The sequence below is a fragment of the Tupaia chinensis genome, unplaced genomic scaffold, assembly GCF_000334495.1.
Source record: "Tupaia chinensis unplaced genomic scaffold, TupChi_1.0 Scaffold000133_1, whole genome shotgun sequence".
Taxonomy (NCBI): Eukaryota; Metazoa; Chordata; class Mammalia; order Scandentia; family Tupaiidae; genus Tupaia; species Tupaia belangeri.
In genome coordinates this window covers 761,372-776,296 of record NW_006159602.1, presented here as the reverse complement: position 1 = coordinate 776,296, position 14,925 = coordinate 761,372, and the positions used below count along the sequence as shown (strand labels likewise).

General features: G+C 38.9%; 1 pseudogene; it reads right to left on the bottom strand.

Moving 5' to 3' along the window:
• Nucleotides 1–1,941: 1,941 nt before the first annotated feature.
• Nucleotides 1,942–14,925, bottom strand: part of LOC102479248 (60S ribosomal protein L6 pseudogene) — a 20,354-nt pseudogene continuing 7,370 nt past the window's right edge.

Sequence of the window (14,925 nt, the reverse complement as noted above, 5' to 3'; positions counted from 1 at the left end):
CCTGCCAAATAATTTTAAAGAAATGTAAGACTGTGTAATCTGTTGGATGGCGCCTTACTTTAGCCAAAATCTTTGCCTTGTACTTCAAGTCATTTTTTTTTCTTCTTTTTTTTTTTTTTGGAGAGGTTTTTGCTATAGGGTGCATGCCCTCACCAGACAGAGAGAGACAGAGAGACAGAAAGTGAGAAATCACCCCCCAGGGAGGATGGCCACGCTGCAATCCCTTCTCCTCCATTCTCCTCTCAGGATCTTGGGCACGCATGCACATGCACCCGGCATGAGTTTAAGCCACTGGGTCCAAGACTCAAACCATGGTTGACTACATGGGAGTCCAGCGACATAGCCATTACACTAACTGCTGGTCCCTTCAAGTCATTTTGACACAGGTGACTTGAAACTCAAAATTTCTCATAAACTATCTCTTTAGAAGGATTATACATAAAATTCTCCAGTGAAATAAATATAGTCTCCTGCTTGACTGCTATATGGAATCCTCCACAGCTAAACTGAAGTGAACTATGAAGGATGCCCAGGGGTAATGGCTAGATCTGGAAAAGTCAGTGGCAATAGTAGAGTCACAGCTTAGTCTTGGTTTCGTTTGCTCATTTCATTTAGTTCTTTCAGTCCAGAATAAAGCCACTTAGATGGTGAGTTTCAGGAAGTTCTGAACAGTCAGTCCATCTGAGCTATCTAAGTGGAGATGGCTGTGATTCTGTCCAGATCACTGAAGCTGATTCAATGCCTCTTAAATACCAGCTCAGGTACCTGTAGAGTTAGTCCCAGACTTTAGTGACCTCTTTAGGTACCATCTTAAAGTAATGCAATTAGAATGAACTGACTCCAGCTTTCTCTTCCTCTTTGCATTTGGGTAGCCAGTCACAATACCATTTATAATCCCCACGTGGAGAAAGGAAGAGGAAAAAAAATCAGTTCTGGTTAATTTTGAAGTCCCTACTAAGAGAGAGTGAGTATCCTGCTAAAGAATGTGTCTCATCATAGAGCCACATAATACCTGCATCTATCGCCCTGCAGTTCCCTTATCAAATTCTAGCAACCTAAGCAATTTTAAGAACAATAAACATAGTAAGAAAAACCAGTGACTACATCCACTTCTACTCAGTGTTTCTCAAAATATGAACATACTAAAAATACCACATGCAGGACCAGCAGATGGTGTAATGGTTACATTGCTGGACTCCCACATGGTCAACCACGGTTCGAGTCCCAGATCTAGCAGCTTAAACTCATGCTGGTTGTATGTGCTTACTGTGTTCAAAATCCTGAGAGGAGAATAGAGAAAGGATTGCAATGTGGTCATCCCCCCTGAGGGGTGATTTCTTGCTTTCTGTCTGTCTCTCTGGCGAGTGCGTATGCCCTATAACCAAAATCTCTCTTAAAAAAAAAAAAAATACATGTAACTCCATGCTCATTGCTCTCAAAGTCAATGGCATCCTTATGAGTCAAATACTACAGCAAACTTTGTTGCCCCACTGGCATTGAAACAATCAGTGGTCAACCTTAAGAAGCAGCTACCTATGATAAATATTCAGTTTCACCAGGAGACTATCACCTCCTGAGTGTAACACATACACTTTTTCCCTATAGGTCTCAGAATTTGTAATCTACCTCAGAACAGCCATTTTGCCCCCATAGTAAAGCCTGTGGGTTTCCTGAACTCTGTCCAGAAGCCGGCAACCAAGCCAAGACTTCTTGAGATATGCTGGAAGTACTGTGATTTCCAGTACACTTCAACCACGACACCATCATCTTGGTTCTAGGAGCCCTTGTCCTCATGGGGTGTTCCCATCCTTTCAGAATACAAATCAATGTACCCTGAGGCTTCCTTCCAACCGGTCTGTGACAGTGCCAGCTGAAGAACACCACAGTTAGGTACATGTCAGATTGGAATGCACTCATTTTCTGAATGATTTTCTCACAATTTCAGGGACTTGGCCTGTGCTCCCATACAACCCTGAATGGATACTTCCAGAACTGGCTCTTCGCTGAGCTGAATAAATCTAAATATAGGTCTGCAAAGATTTTCTCTAGAATAAGCTCCCTCAAGACGTTCCACAATGTGCATGATTGGGGCAGGTCACCAAATTCCAACAAGCTCTTAACACTCTTGGGGGCTTGTGGAATGTTATGCAATGGATGTAGTTCCTGCCATATTTCTTCATCTTGACTCAAGCTTATCAAACTGCTTAAGGAAAACATCCAAGTATCATAAAAGAACCAAAAGGCATTTGGAAACCACAATGGTAATCCACCTTACATGTATGTATTGTTACATTCAGATTTTCAGGGTCTTTCTTTTCCCCCAAATAAATGTACAGGACACACTGTGGAGGAAGGTTTCTCAAAGTATGGTCTGTAATAGTTACCTCTGAATCATTTGAAGTTCTTGCTTAAGATATTTATTCTTGGGCTTCACTTCAGACCTGCTGAATCAGATTCACTACAGATGGGCTCCGGAATATGGAGTTTAAATAAGCACCTCAAGTTATTCTTACATGCACTAAAATTTGAATACTGGAGCTGTGGTAGCATCTTCCTAACTCAGCCCTGACTCAGCATTTTCACAAACCTATTTTACAAATTCCCCCTTCCCTAGTACCTACCTCACTCAACTACCCAAAGTTATGTGGCATGGGAGAGAATGCTCTTGATCACTAAAGCACAAAAAAAGTCTGAAAGTATTATTTAGAGGAGGGCCATGTTTCCAATAATGACAAAAACAGGCTTTTGCAACCAAGGACAATATCCAGTCAGTCAACAGTTAAGCCAAAGGTCCATTCATTATTTCTCATTCCCTCCTGGTACCAAGAGCAGGGCAGGCTAGGCTTAGTAGGAATAGCCGAGAGCAGCTAGTCAGAGAGCAGAGAGGTAGAGCAGAGACAACAGTGTGCAGCGAAGAGCATAGAAAGACTGGCAGGGCATGGAGAATTTAACACTAGCAGGCAACAAGAGGAAACGTGATTGGAGAATCAGAGCAAGGTGTAGTGCAAGGAAAACTGAGATGAGGAGAGAGGAGACCCTGAGAACGGTTAGAGTACTGACAACACACAGCAGAATTCAAGAAACAGGTGAATCTAGTAAAAGAAGGTCATGTGAACTGACACATAAAGACATAAGAAAGACACTCACATGATATGGTCAAGGCAGAGCAATTTTTCATTTAGGCTGTTCTGAATTACAGCTTTTAACTCAGTCAGCTTTAAGGTCTCATAAAGTGACAGAGTCTTCTGGTAGCTAAAATGTCGGTTAAGTTCATGCTGCAATTTTTATCTGCCTTCTATTCCAAGTAACTACTATATTAAGCCAGGCCAGACACCAAATCCAGACTCATGCAAAAGATGGATTTATAAATTTATGTTGCCAAAACTTTCCTGAGTGGTGCTTGTTTCAGGCTCAGCTGGATGGAGATCTTCATCAGGGACAGGGATTTATCTCTCAGATTTTCTCCTCACTGTGGTTGAAACGACCTATGACAAATCACAACATCCATCCCATCAACTTAGTCCACCCAGAAGTAATAGAACCGTCTTTGCTGATAACTCTGAGAATGTTCTGGGAAAGACTTCCATCAGCCCAAGTTGGGGTAACATGGGTGTTCCTTTAGACTGGGGTGGCAGGGTAGCCAACTGGTCTAGTTTGCCTGGAGTTCTTCCACTTTTAAAATGGAAAGTCCTACAGCACAGGGAACCCTTACTTCTAGGCAACCAGGCAAGTTATCCACCCTAGGTTAGTTTCCCTTACTTCTTCCATATGAAACACGTTCTCCAGAGGAAAGAACATTTCTGTTACACCATTAAAAGGTAAGAGGGGAAAAGAAGAAGGAATAGTCACTTTACTCTGGATGGATCCACCTAGTGTCTGGTGGAAGCACGGTAAAAGCTTCCCACCCTGCTCCACTTTCTGTAGACGCACTGGGACAGATTGTCTTTCGGATCTACCAGGGTTTATGCGCCTGGCCCAGATTATGGCCTCAGAGTGTTTGAGTCCTCTCAAGCTTAACTTGGGCCTGAGGTTTTTCAAGATCCTAGTCATCCTCTCTAGACCCTTAACTGTTCCTAATTCCTGGCCTTGATCTGACTCTCACCTCTGTGACCTGGAAGCTTGCTCTATAGCAAGAACAATCTGCGTTCATCCAGTTTCTGTATCTCTTTACCTTGCAGTTGCTCTGATCTGCTCGCTCCTCTGATGCACTGCTATTTTATGCTTGGATCTGATCTGATGTTCTTTCACTAGGGTCTTTGTAACCATGCGTAGCTAAGATTTGCCACCCCCCCTCCCCACCTACTTACACAGTTCACCACTGCCCCCAGGTGGAATTCAACATCACTGTTCATCAACATTCATGCTAAGTTCTAAGGTAGAGGCTTAAGCCTTAGAAGCACAGCTCTTGGCTCTCTGACTTCATACAAACACACACATACACACACACACACACACACACACACACACACCCTTACAATTCTGCTATGGTAGTACTTTTATTCTCATTTCATAAGTGAGGACACTGAGGCTTAGAGGAATAAAGCAACTTGCCCAAATTCATAAAACTAGTCAGTTCTGAAGTTAGAACTCAAAACCTTTGAGTTCTTTCTACTTATACAATCATTCTATCAGGTAATGTGGTGGTGGTACTAGTTAAAGTAGTAAGGTTACAAATGACAACTTCTGAACACTATTATGCTTTGAAGTTCTGTCTGCTCAATGCATGTGTGTGTGTATAAATACACACATGTATATATATCCTTGTGTTATTGGCACTCAATAATGTCAAACACATGGTGGCTTTTTCAGAATTCTAAAACTAATCTCTACCTTTACAACTTAAAAGCAAAGAAATATTTTAATATCTATTTTTAAACTATGTCCCAATAACTAATAGAATATCTTCTAATCCTATAATTCTAAATTCATTCACTTGCAATTATATTACATCTTTTTTTTCTTCATAGACGAAATATTGTTCTAAATCAGTGGTTCTTGGTATGTGGTGACTTTTGGGATTCTCATAATAACATTGGGTTGTCAGAAAAGTCACGACATATTTTTCTATGCAAAAATGCATCATTGACAACCCAGTATTAAGATGCTATCTGTCTTTTCATTCTCAGTCTCTCAAGAATGCACAGTGGAGTTTCCCAGAAGTGATGTGACCTGAGATTTTGTAACAGATCGAATAAGAAAACAGTATGACAATTCAGGATATCTTCTTGTAAACCAGACATATAAGAAATGTTTTTTGAGAGATTTTTGCTATAGGGTGCATGCGCTCGCCAGAAAGACAGAGAGAGACAGAGAAATAAAAAGCAAGAAATCACCCCCTGGGGGTATGGCCATGCCGCAATCCCTTCTCCTTCATTCTCCTCTCAGGATGTTGGGCATGCATGCACACGCACCCGGCGTGAGTTTAAGTAACAGGGTCCAGGACTTGAACTGTGGTTGATCGACTACATGGGAGTTCAGTGACATAGCCATTATGCTAACTGCTGGTCCCAAGAATTTTTTTCATATAAAACTATGTCATATTCCTCAACTAAGGTTTTAATTTTGAGGATTTTGCTATAGAATGCATGCACTTGCCAAAAAGAGACAGACAGGAAGCGAGAAATCACTGCCCCCCCCCCCGAAGGGATAGCCACACCACAATCCCTTCTCCTCCATTCTCCTCTCGGGATCTTGGGCACGCATGCACATGGGCCTGGCGTTTTTTTAAGCCACCGGGTCCGGAACTCGAACCACAGTTGACTACATGGGAGTCCAGTGACTTAGCCATTAAGCCAACTGCTGGTCCCTGAATTTTAACTATAATATGGTAAATATAAATTGTTATAATTCACAAAACAAAAGCTCTTTGGGTTCCTTTATCATTTTTTAAAATATGAAGGAATAACCAAAAAAAAGCTTGAAAATAACAATACTAATCAAAAGATATTTTGTGGTGAAATTCTAAATTAAAACTCCTGGTAAATATGCTCTGATGTTAAAGATAATTGGAGAAGATAGAGATATTCTATTATTAAGGAAAAATAAAACTAATAATCTTGTAATTTGAAACATTTGTCAGTCTCTCATTATAACTGTTCATCAAGAAGTATTAAAGCTCACGCTTGAGCCTCTGTATTTATGACACAAATAACATTCCTAATGCATAGCAACTAATTTAAATTGAAGGTAGAAACAATTGACAGTAAGAAAATTAGTGATAAAATCAAAAGAATATTTAAAAACCCTTAAAGAAATGAGCTTTTATTTCATTAAATGGAATATCCAGTTTGAAAAATGTTAATGACAACCCAAATAACTGACGCATTCAAAACAAGGATTGTGGATGAATTAAATAATCATTTCATTTGAATTAGGAAAAAGTAAAAGTGCTAAGTGAAAGGAGAATGAAGGAGAAGGGATTGTGGTGTGACTATCTCCCTGGAAGGTGATTTCTCGCTTTCTATCTCTCTCTGTCTTTCTGGCGAGCACATGTGCCCTATAGGAAAAACCTCTCAAAAAGAAAAAAAAAGGGAAAAAAAGGAAAAAAAAAAGGGAATTGGTAGTATTTCATGCATTATTTCCTGGGTGTCTATAATACGGAAGTCATAATTGTTCCTTACTATACAGTACACACTTGTCGAATAACAACCATGTGGCAGGAGCACTCCTGAGAGCCAAAGACAGAAGTCTGAGTGAGGGACCATGTCCCCAGGGAGTTACCCAATCTAGCTGAGAAGCTAAGGGCACGGCTCAAACTGACAAGGTGATTCTTTCCCATTGATCTGACTACACGACATTTTATTTCTCTCACTGATTCCTCTCCCTTCCCCCTTCTCAAACAGACCAAAGAGCCCACTGTCTACCAATGTATACATTGACCAAAGTAAAACAAATATGAAAGAATTCATTTTGAAAAATTTCTGTACCTATTTAGATCATTGAAGTCATTCTAAGATGCCAGAAAACCTAAACTGGCAATCCTTTTACTTATCATTAACCTTCAAGCCTCTACACGATTTAATTTTCTGGACACAGTGATGCTTTTTGCTGGACTAGAAGTTAATATAGACTGAGGAGGGAAGGAGGAAGAGAGAACTTTCATTGCAACTATAACAAATGCCTTGAGAGAGTAAACAAATTGGCTTTAAAAAAAAGCAGGAACAGTATAGATTTGAGTCTTTTGTATTAACTGTAATATTAACCTTTGGATATATGCAGTTGATTTCATAGCTTTAAAGTAGGGGTATATTTAATTAGGAATATCAAATATCTGTCTATTCAAATACTCTACCAAAGTTGTTTCTGAAAAAACATAAAAACAATACAATATAGATTCTTGCTTTCTAGATATGTACAGAAGGAAAAAAGATGCCAACAGAAATAGTTAAACATTACAAAGAAATATGCCAAAAAGGACAAAATGAGTCTATCCCATAGATGGACCACTTAAGGAAAGTTTTTTTGTTTGTTTTTGTTTGTTTGTTTGTTTGTTTGTTTAGGTTTTTGCCACAGAGTAAGCTTGATTGCTGGGAGAGGGAAGTGATAAATCACACACACACGCACACACAGGAGGGATGATAATACTGCAATATCTTCTCCTCCATTCTTCTATCAGGATTTTGGGCATAAACACATGTGTGCCCATGATTTTCAAGCTGCTAGGTCAGGAACTTGAACTGTGGTTAGCCATATGGGAGTCCAGCACCTTAACCACCACACCACCTGGCTAGCCCCTATTTGGCTCATGTTTTTCTCCAAAAGATAGTTTGATATTTAGAAAAATTCTTAATCAATATGATAACATTTCTTGGACACAAGACAACAAAAATTTAATAACTAGGCATTTAAATGTGTATATGTATGAACACAGAATTGGGAAGCTGGAATAAGAAAAATGATGTCATATAATCTGGTTATGAGGCCACACATTCAGAGCAATGAGAAGAAATAAGCAAGAGTTTTGACACCTTACTAATCCCAGACCACCACCTACCAACTTTATACAAGAGAGGAATAAATTACCATCTTTAGAAAGCCCTGATTATTTTGAGATTTCTGTACACTGAAGTAAATCTAAGCCTAATATTCACCTAAATTCTAAATGAAAAAAATAGGCATCTAGAACTGCACAATTGAATATGATAGCCACCATCTATGACACTTGTAGTACTTCAAAGGTGGTTGGTCTAAATCTAGATGTACTAGTAATATGCATCAAGTTGGGGACAGCTGGTGGCCTGGTAGTTAAAGGTGAACTCTCGTATAGTCGACCGCAGTTCAAGTCCTAGACCTGGAAGCTTGCTTTCACCCATTCATTCTCTCTCTCTTTCTCTCTTTCTCTCTCGCTCTCTCTCGTGTGCACATGCCCTCTAGCAAATTTTAAAATAATAATAAACCAATGTATACATTGACCAAAGTAAAACAAATATGAAAGAATTCATTTTGAAAAATTTCTGTACCTATTTAGATCATTGAAGTCATTCTAAGATGCCAGAAAACCTAAACTGGCAATCCTTTTACTTATCATTAACCTTCAAGCCTCTACACGATTTAATTTTCTGGACACAGTGATGCTTTTTGCTGGACTAGAAGTTAATATAGACTGAGGAGGGAAGGAGGAAGAGAGAACTTTCATTGCAACTATAACAAATGCCTTGAGAGAGTAAACAAATTGGCTTTAAAAAAAAGCAGGAACAGTATAGATTTGAGTCTTTTGTATTAACTGTAATATTAACCTTTGGATATATGCAGTTGATTTCATAGCTTTAAAGTAGGGGTATATTTAATTAGGAATATCAAATATCTGTCTATTCAAATACTCTACCAAAGTTGTTTCTGAAAAAACATAAAAACAATACAATATAGATTCTTGCTTTCTAGATATGTACAGAAGGAAAAAAGATGCCAACAGAAATAGTTAAACATTACAAAGAAATATGCCAAAAAGGACAAAATGAGTCTATCCCATAGATGGACCACTTAAGGAAAGTTTTTTTGTTTGTTTTTGTTTGTTTGTTTGTTTGTTTGTTTAGGTTTTTGCCACAGAGTAAGCTTGATTGCTGGGAGAGGGAAGTGATAAATCACACACACACGCACACACAGGAGGGATGATAATACTGCAATATCTTCTCCTCCATTCTTCTATCAGGATTTTGGGCATAAACACATGTGTGCCCATGATTTTCAAGCTGCTAGGTCAGGAACTTGAACTGTGGTTAGCCATATGGGAGTCCAGCACCTTAACCACCACACCACCTGGCTAGCCCCTATTTGGCTCATGTTTTTCTCCAAAAGATAGTTTGATATTTAGAAAAATTCTTAATCAATATGATAACATTTCTTGGACACAAGACAACAAAAATTTAATAACTAGGCATTTAAATGTGTATATGTATGAACACAGAATTGGGAAGCTGGAATAAGAAAAATGATGTCATATAATCTGGTTATGAGGCCACACATTCAGAGCAATGAGAAGAAATAAGCAAGAGTTTTGACACCTTACTAATCCCAGACCACCACCTACCAACTTTATACAAGAGAGGAATAAATTACCATCTTTAGAAAGCCCTGATTATTTTGAGATTTCTGTACACTGAAGTAAATCTAAGCCTAATATTCACCTAAATTCTAAATGAAAAAAATAGGCATCTAGAACTGCACAATTGAATATGATAGCCACCATCTATGACACTTGTAGTACTTCAAAGGTGGTTGGTCTAAATCTAGATGTACTAGTAATATGCATCAAGTTGGGGACAGCTGGTGGCCTGGTAGTTAAAGGTGAACTCTCGTATAGTCGACCGCAGTTCAAGTCCTAGACCTGGAAGCTTGCTTTCACCCATTCATTCTCTCTCTCTTTCTCTCTTTCTCTCTCGCTCTCTCTCGTGTGCACATGCCCTCTAGCAAATTTTAAAATAATAATAAACAAATAATTCTTTAAAAGCATACATAAAATTTAAAAGACAGTACAAAAGAGAGAATATAAAATAGTTCATTAATAAACTTTTCATATTGATTACATGTTGAATGTATGTTTATATGTTGGGTTAAAATATATTATTAAAATTAATTTCACTTGTTCATTTTTATTTTTTATTATAGCTAATAAAACTTCTAAAATGACATATACGATGTACATTTTATTTCTATTGAACAATACTGATCTAGAATATGAAATATTTAATATGGAGACCAGTAGCTATCTTCACCAATGATACAAAAAGACAAAGCAGACAAAGACAATTGAATTTTGGATTTAGGTCAGGCGTGGAGTGAATGTTCTGCCAGGGGGGATTTTAAAAGCAAGAGTGAAAGATTGTTAGTAAGTTTTTTTTTTTTAATAATTTTATTTGTCATCATTACTTTCTAAAATATGCTACAGGGCACATGCGCTCACCAGAGACAGACATAGAGAGAGGTTAAGTGAGAAAGCAAGCTGCCAGGTCCAGGACTCAAACCATAGTTAGTCATGTGAGAGTTCAGTGCCTCAACCACCATGCCACCTACTGGCCCTGTTAATAAATATTTAAAAATATATATATCATAATTTTCAATGTGATTCTGCTTTAGAGAGAAGATTCATTAAATGAATGCTCAGTCTCTGAAACACAAGCTTTTTTTTTTCTTTTTAGGTATTTTTTTTGCCATAGAGAACATGCACTCCCAGAGAGACAGAAAGAGAAAAAGTGAGAAATCACCTCCCGTGGTGATGACCAGGCCACAATCACTTCTCCTCCAGTCTCCTCTTGGGATTTTGGGCATGCACGCACATGCATTCAGCATGAATTTTAAGCCTCTGGGTCTAAGACTCAAACCATGGTCAACCACATGGGAGTCCAGTACCTTATCCACAACACCAGCTGTTGGCCCCAACACATAATCATTTAAAAATACTAACTCTGATACACAACCCACTATCTTTTTTTTCAGAAAGAAATTTTTGCTATAGGGCACATGCACTCACCAGGGAGACAGAAAGAGAGAAATCATCCCTCAGGGAGGACGATCATGGTGCAATCCCTTCTCCTCCAATCTTCTCTTGAGAGTTTGGGCGGGCGCACACATGTGAGTTTTAAGCCGCCAGGTCTGAGACTCGAACTTCAGTCAACTACATGGGAGTACAGTGATGTAACCATTATACCATCTGCTGGTCCCACACAATCCACTATCTTAAGATTCTTCTACATTTATTTAAGCACATATAAACAAATACAAACCACAGAAGATACTGAATTTTTGTATGCATGAGCTTCTTTTGTATGTTACTAATGTTCTCAAGGACATAAATACCTTTTTTATTTTTTTATGTTGTGGTTCTATTTAAGAGTCATCTAAAGTTAATTACAATCTAGAGCTCTTCTTGCTGATGTTCATCTTGTATTTGCACAATTAAATTCTTCTTCTCAGGTATTAGATTTGCAGCTTGGTTCGCATAATGATCATTCTATCAAAGCTAGCAAAATGAGTTGGCCACAAATAGTAATTGTCTCAGAGCTCCCTGCATTTAATAACAGTGCCACAGTTCTTTCCCAAGACCTCCTGTCATATACCTCCTCTGTATATCCTGCACAGATAGACACATTAGCCATAGTTATCTTTATTTTTAATTGCCAGAGGCCACATGCACTCATTAGAGAGGGAGAGAGAGAGGGAGAAAGCACCTGGGCATAATCGAGCCACAATCCATTGTTCTCCATTTCTCCATCCTATTGGGACTTTGGACATGCACACACATGCACTCAGAATGTCTTTCAAACCAACTGGGGCAGAATTTGAATCACAGTCAGCCATATGGGATTCTGGCTCCTTTAGCCACTATGGGGTCATATCAAACTATGGGTTTTGTTTTTTTTTTTCCTTTTCTACAAGGCTCATGCACTCACCAGACAGACAGAGACAGAGAGACAGAAAGCGAGAAATCACTCCCCAGGGGGGATGGCCACACCGCAATCCCTTCTCCTCCATTCTCCTCTTGGGATCTTGGGCATGCACATGCACACACATGCACCCAGCATGAGTTTAAGCCACTGGGTCTGGGACTTGAACCGCAGTCAACTACAAGAGAGTCCAGTGTCACAGCCATTATGCCAACTGCTGGTCCCACCAAGCTATGGCTTTTAAAGCAAATGTTCCTATGTAGTCTCTAATCTCTATGTCATCTATGTGTACTGTCATCTATGTGTCTAGGTATATAGTAAGAATATAGTAAACTTTCACTTTCCTAAAATGGAAAGGGATTTTTTTACTCTGATGAAAGAAATATTCTGGTTTTTCATTTTTTGAGGCCAATATGCATTTTAAGTTTCAACATATGAATGACATAAAAGCCTATTTCTCTAAAACTACAGACTTGGGCTTTGGAGGACAAATAATATCCCCTTTTCCTTCCCTCTAGCCTTGGAATCAACTGAGAATAAAATACAAGACAGAGAAGTAGAGATAAAAATAACAGCTTTATTACTGAAAAAAAAAAAAACACACAAAACACTGGGAAATCATGACTGTAAATCTGTAGAGAAAAAGGTTCGCTAACACTATTCCCACGAGAATTTACAACAGCCCACAGGAGGGGAATTTTGGGTCTGTTCAGGAAATTTTCTTAGGCAAAATTGCTGCCTCCTACTAGTCTGGAACACAAGCAGATGAAAAGAGTATTTAGTCCCATAGTAGATTAGCTTCACCAAGTCAAGAAACATGGGCCAATATAACCTCACCTTTACTCTGTTAACTATTTGAGTATTTTAATATAAGATGCCACAGATGGAAAGGATGATCACAATCTACAGAGTCAAAGCAACACTGGTTTGGAGGCATTTGGGGTAGTACAAACCTACACATTTTATGTAAAGGTCACTACAGTGGACAGGTTTTGCCTTTCCAAGCAATCAACATTTCTGGTACAAACACTTCAATTTTCCTTCATGGAATCTACTCTCTTTGTACATGGGATACTGGTGGCCTAACAGCACCCCTTAGCTCTGGTTAATCAGAGCATTCCATTGACCATGTGATATACATTAGATAAATTGGCCTGAATCCTAGAATTTTTATGGATAAAAAAGGGCACCTTCTTTCCTTCAGGGTCCATAAGCTGGCAGAGAATATAAGCCTAGCCCTATCTGGATATACTTCTCTCCCAAAAGGAAACCAGTGAAAATAGGTCAGAATGTTGTAGACATTCTGAGTCCTAATATTTTGTTTGAATGAATCCCCGATGTATAGTTTTGCCTAAAGCCAGCCCTGCTCCTGGACATTGACCTACTACTTACAAAAGTCAATGGGTGGGAGCCAGCAGTTAGCATAATGGCTATGGCGCTGGACTCCCACGTGGCCGACCGCAGTCCCGGACCCGGTGGCTTAAAACTCACGCCGGGCGCGTGTGCGTGCGTGCCCAAGATCCCGAGAGGAGAATGGAGGAGAAGGGATTGCGGCGTGACCATCCCCCCTGGGGGGTGATTTCTCGCTTTCTGTCTCTATGTCTCTGTCTGTCTGGCGAGCGCACGCGCCCTACAGTGAAAAATCTCTCAAAAAAAAAAAAGTCAATGGGTTATTTCTTTTTAATTTCTTTACATTTAAAAAATCTGATTTTCTTTACTTAACATCAAAAAGATTCCACATTAATAAACAAACCCTCCAACACACACACACACACACACACACACACACACACATGCAAATATCTTTCAGAAATTTGTTGCATAGGCTAAACTTATGCCAAGGGGAATCTTTTTCTAGAAGTACCATCCTGTCAATTAGAACATCTTACTGTTACACCATTGACTAGCTTTTATAAAAAAAGAACAGTGGGAAAATGGATCTTTTTCTAAGGAAAATTAAAGGATAGAGAAATTATTCTTTTCCTCATTGAATCAGCTTCTGGCAGAGTTGGTTCATTAGCCAGGGTATCTCAAATAGAACTGATTATTCAAAACTGCTTGGAAACGTTTCTTAAGCATGCATTAATGAAACCCATTCTAAATCTTCTGAGTGATATTCTCTGAGATATGCCCTTAGATTTTTTTTTTTAAGTTCTCAAGTAGGGCCACCACATGGTGTGGTGAAGGTGTTGGACTCCCACATGGACAACTATGGTTTGAGTCCCATACCTGGTGGCTTACGTTGTCATGTTCTCTCTCTCTCTCTCTCTGTTAGGCACATGTACTCTATAGCAAATTAGAAAAAAATAATAATAACAAAATTAAAACTTTAATAAATAATTCTTTTACAAAATAAAAAGTTCTATATGTTACAAATGATTCCACTAGGTCAAATTTGCCAAGTGTTGTGATAGACTGGGTGTTGGTATTGACTCTGATAGGGTTCATTCACTTATTGATTTATTCAGACATTATTTTTTAGTTATCCATTTTGTTTTGGGCCATGGGAATTAAAAGCCTTATAGCCCTGACTCATAAAGAGTTTGCAGCCTGGTCCAAGAAACTGACTCCGTGGGGTTTATGAAAGCATGAATCAAGATCTGGGTGGGCAGGTTGAGAAGAGAAAAAAACCTTACTCTACTGGGTTACTGAAAGAAAATTTTGAAAAGGAAGGGACAGTTGAATAGGAATTGTAGAGACAGGAAAGCAGGAAAGGGAAAAGAGAATTGAGGGACTAGTGGATTCAAAATGTTACTATGATGAAAGGCCTTAGAATGTTCTGGAAATGATGAGCTGAGTGTGAATGGAAGAATTACTGCAAAGTAGAATGTGGGAGATAAAGAGGAAAGAGAGGTCCCTGGATCTTTCATTTTATGAAATGCCAAGAATTTGAGACTTGTTCCCATGTGCCTCTACTGGTATGTATAATCCATCGATCAACACAGTAAAGCTTAGCAGCTTACCTTTCTCATGAAGTCACATTCCTTCCCAGCTTAAATTCCAAAGTCAATCATCACTGACCTACCTATGAGTGCACCTTCAATAC